Source organism: Gossypium hirsutum, chromosome A11, assembly GCF_007990345.1.
Source record: "Gossypium hirsutum isolate 1008001.06 chromosome A11, Gossypium_hirsutum_v2.1, whole genome shotgun sequence".
In the NCBI taxonomy this organism is placed as follows: Eukaryota; Viridiplantae; Streptophyta; class Magnoliopsida; order Malvales; family Malvaceae; genus Gossypium; species Gossypium hirsutum.
The window spans coordinates 57876823-57882412 of record NC_053434.1 but is presented as its reverse complement, the minus strand read 5'-3'; positions in this window follow the sequence as shown (position 1 = coordinate 57882412).

Genomic DNA, 5590 nt, shown 5'->3' with positions numbered 1-5590 from the left:
AATTTCTTCATGAAACTTTAAGAAATTCTTATCTTCATATCGTAGGCCTCATAATAATCATAAAAAAAATTTAATGTCGGATTTGTGGTCCCAAAACCACTATTTCGTCTGGGCCCAATTTTGGGATGTTCTCCCCCTTAGAAACTTTCGTCCTCGAAAGTCTTACCAGTAAACAGGTTCAAATATTGACTTCTCATGGCTTCTTCAGGTTCCCATGTGCCTATTCCATTCTATGTCTATGCCATAAAACTTTCACCTAGGCTATATTCTTGTTCTTCAACTGTTTGACTTCTCGAGCCAAAATCTTAACCGATTTTTCACCATAGATCATATCCGGTCTAATCTCAACTGCTGTCGGTGAAATCACATGAAAGGGGTCTGATCTATATTTACCCAACATGGATACATGGAATACATCATGAATCTTTTCCAATTCGGATGGCAATGCTAATTTGTAGGCTAATGGTCTAACTCTTCCAGTAATCTCATATGGTCCAATAAATCGTGGACTCAATTTGCCCTTTCGACCAAATCTCAAGACCTTTTTCCATGGGTACACTTTCAATAATACTTTATCTCCAACCTGAAACTCAATCTCTTTTCTTTTCTAATCAGCATATGACTTTTGCCTATCCGATGTCACTTTCAAGCAATCACGTATCACTTTAACCTTTTCTTTGGTTTCCTTAATTAAATCAACTCCATGAATCTGACTGTCCTTGAGTTCCGTCCAATATAGTGGAGTTGGCACTTCCGGCCATATAATGCCTCATAAGGTGCCATCTTTAAACTCGTCTGGAAACTGTTGTTGTAGGCGAATTCCACCAATGGTAAGTATTTTTCCCAACTACCCTGAAACTCAAGAACGCAACACTGTAACATGTCCTCCAGAGTCTGAATCGTCCGCTCAGACTGACCATCAGTCTGCGGGTGGAAAGTTATACTAAAACTCAACTTTGTACCCAAGGCTTCTTGTAGTTTCTTCTAAAATCTCGAAGTGAATCTCAGGTCCCTGTCTAAAATGATCGACAACAGTGCCCCGTGTAATCTCATAATTTCAGAAATATACAGGTCAGCTAATTTATCAAGAGAGTAATCTATCCGTATCGAAATAAAGTGAGCTGACTTCGTTAGTTTATCAACCAAAACCCAAATAGTATCTTTCCTTTTTGGGGTTAACAGTAATCCTGTCACGAAATCCATGGTAATCCTATCCCACTTCCATTCGGAGACCATCAAAGGCTGTAACAAACTCAAAGGCACTTGGTGTTCAGCCTTGACCTGTTGACATATCAAACATTTTGATACAAATTTAGAGATATCTCTTTTCATGTCTTTCCACAAGTATATTGTCTTCAAATCATTATACATCTTGGTACTTACTGGATGAATAGACAGACGTCTATCGTTTGCCTCTTGTAAAATCTTTCGGATAAATTCATTATCTTTGGGTACACATACCCCATCTCGAAACATCAAGCAACCATTGGACCCAATCCAAAAATCTAATTCAATGCCCGTCTCAAATTGTGCTTTCTTGACTTGTAAGGCACTATCATTAATCTGAGCTGCGCAAATTTCTTGGAGAAACGTCGGTCTGGCTTATAACTCTGCCAAAACTGAACCATCATCAGACAACACCAATTGTGCATTCATGGCCCTTAATGCAAACAAGGACTTCCTACTCAAGGTATCGGTGACCACATTCACCTTTCCCGGGTGATAATCAATTATCAGCTCATAATCTTTAATTAACTCTAACCACCTCTGCTATCTTAGGTTCAATTCCTTTTGAGTCATCAAGTACTTCAAACTCTTATGATCGGTGAATACACGGCAAGTTTCACCATACAAATGGTGTCTCAAAATCTTCAAGGCAAATACGATGGCAACTAACTCTAAGTCGTGTGTTGGATAATTTTTCTCATGTGGCTTTAGTTGCCTCGAAGCATAGGCTATCAATTTTCCCTCTTGCATAAGCACGCAACCCAGTCCATTCAAGGACGCATTGCTGTAAACCACAAATTCTTTCCCTGGTCGAGTTGCACTAAAACTGGAGCTTCTGTCAGTAATATCTTTAATTTCTCGAAACTCTACTGACACTTTTCTGACCATTCAAACTTAACATCTTTTTGCAACAACCTCATCAAGGGAGTTGCGATCATAGAAAATCCTTTTACAAAGTGTCGGTAGTAACCGGCTAAGCCCAATAAGCTTCTAACCTCAGTTACATTCTTTTTCGGCTTCCACTCAACAATAGCAGAAATCTTATTTAGATCAACTCAGATGCCATCACCCAAAAAAATATGATCCAAGAGTCTGACCTCTTAAAGCCAGAATTAACTTTTGCTAAACTTAGCATATAGTTGCTGGTGTCGTAAAGTGTAACAACCCCTTACCCATGTCTGACGCTGAGACCGAATACGAGGCATTACCGGACTTAAACATACACACAAATGAAAATTGGCCCTAAAATTTCATTTAATTCAAAATTATTCAGACACATGCATAACGTCCCTTATTTGGGTCTACGAAACCCAAAACATACTTTAGAACGGTTTCGAGACTAAATCGAGAACTTACGAAAACCTAGAAAATTTCACGCAACAACAAGTCTTTCATTTTAAACATATTTCACTTTAACCAACATCCATGACTATCAACCTCAACACAGGATATTAGCACATTCATGAGTTCAATAACATTCAATATCATCTATTTTAATACCAACGTATCATTTGCCTACCATCATATATGTAATGTATATTCTTACATTAACTAGAACTAGATATGCCAAATCTTATTCTTGTTTAATACCATCTTACTGTGGTTACCAATTTGTCCATTAAACATTCATGTTCAAGGCATTATTACTTATTTACATTTAATTCATGATCCATAGGTATGCATTCAACTTACCTAATGTATCACCAATCATGCATAACAAACAAAGCTAACTACCTCATCACACCAGAAACATAGAACTTGACATGATTAATTAAGCTTACAAACCATAGTAAATATGGGCCACATCCCATGGCCATATACGATAACTCAACATAGATCAATAGGTTAGGCCAAATCATAATAATAATACATGTCATAAAACTAGCTTCCTATACATGCCACTCACTTGATATTTCTAATATTTGAATTAATTCTCCCAAAAGTAATAGCTTGATAGTGTGATTCTGCTTCCGACGATCTCTAACCCTGAGCCAACCTGCCAATACTAAAGAAATGGAGAGGAGGGGTAAGCTTTACGCTTAGTAAGTCCATATGAAATTAATAAGCAATTACTAACATGCTTTTCAAGATAAAACACTATAATTGTACAATTACACATGTTCAGGTTAAGCTGTTTTATTGAATTACAATTACTAAATCATTTATATCTGGATCTACGAAACTCCAAATTAAGTTCTGCTAATTTTCCTTGAAACTAGACTCATATAACTTTCTCTAATAAAATTTTCAGAATTTTATTCATTAAAGTTTCCCCTATTTCAGTGTTTGGCTACTCTAACCTCTTTTCACTACGAATCAATTTTCTATCTATATAGAATTCAAAGGGCTATGCCGTTTATTTATCTTAAAAATAGACTCAATAAGGAATCTATACATGTAAATTATAACTCCTAATTATTTTTTCACAATTTTTAGTGAATTTATCAAATAGGAACAGGGGATCTCGAAGTCATTCAGACTCTATCTCACAACAATTTAAATATCTCATAACATAAAACTCAATTTCATGTACTGTTTCCTCTATGTGAAACTAGACTCATTGAGCATTAATCTCATATTTTATTCAGCCCCTAAATCAATTTCCACAATTTATGGTGAATTTCCAAAATTACATCACTACAGTAACCCAAAACTGGCAAGGCTAAATTTATTCAATGACAACTATTATTCATTAAATCCATACAATATCATTTCATCCATCATGGAAAGAACACATAATTATGCTTCATAGGCATAGATCCATAATCTCAATGTCATCAAGTATCAAGACTAATTCCTCATCATGTCATTTTCATAGTATTCATCAATATTATATACATCATATATCAAGGCATCAGACATAAGTTTAGTGTACATACCTGTACAACTTGTAATTTAACTTAAGAACATACTCACCAATGGCTTGTCTCATTGGGACCATTATCGAATACTCAGTCAAATTACCCATTGAACACTCGGAATATAATCAGATACACAGAAGCCCGTAGCTAGACAAACTCAATAGCCTACGGTTTATGTAACAAAGCTACAATAATCTCACCCATAATAAATTCGAAACGCAACTCAACGAGCTCGGGTGTTCGCATCCATAATGAACTCGGAACACAACTCAATGAGTTCGGATGTTTGCATCCATAGGTGAACTCGGAATGCAACTCAACGAGTTCGGATGCCTCATAATTCTCAAGAACTCGGACCACAACTCAACGAGTTCGAATCTCAATTTCCTAGTGACATGTCACTTGTATCCTAACCTATTCCTAAGGTTCAAACGGGCTCTTTCCTCGATCATACAGCATTGCCATCTTTCTCGTGATGTCAATATCGATACTCCGGTGGCAACTCATATTTTTCAAGTATTCCACATAATTTCTATAATAATTCAACAATAATCATAGCATGCAACAATTTGTAAATAATAATCATCATACCATTATAAAGACTCAATAACATATAGTAATGTTACATCATTTACATAATATCAAATTTATTCAGATATATCTATACTTACAATTCATATAATATCATAACATTAACATTAAAATACACATTGAATTATTAAAATCATATGAACTTACCTCGTATGTGAAAATGGTCATTTTTACCATTTTGTCCACAACTTGGCATTTTGTCGATTTTAGCCCGAATTTCAATTTTCCTTGCTCTATTATTTCAAATATAGCCTAATTAGGACTCATATTATTCAAATCAACCCAAAATCATATTTTGACAAAATTAAAATTTTGCCCCTAAACTTTCACATATTTACACTTTTGCCCCAAATCTCGTAAATTAAACTTCACCCTATTTTCTTATGTTTTATGACATGCTGATCATTTTTCCCTTTTATAGCAACATCCAATTCTCACTCTAACATGTATTTATGAACATTAGGTATTTTTACCGATTATGTCATTTTACTAGTTTTCACGTAAAATCGCTTAGAAAAAGTCGTTTATTTAACACCCAACCTTCATTTTCTATCATTAGACATCAAAATACATGCATATTATTCATGGGTAAATTTTTGTACATGAACCTTAGCTTAAATTAATGGTAGAAATAAGTAGAACAAGTTACCGGGATTTCAAAAATATAAAGAACTTTAAAAACGGGGAAAATATGGACTTACAATCAAGCTTGGAAGTTTTAAAAACCCTAGCCATGTCTTCCATCTCCATATAAGGTTATGGCATGAGAAAAATGAAGAAGATGAGATCTTTTTCTTAATTATTTTAGCTTTATTTACCAATTTACTAAAATACCCTTAATGAAAAATAAATAAAAACATACCATGCCATGTCCATCTTTGTCCACTAATTACAAAATGGGCTATTTACCA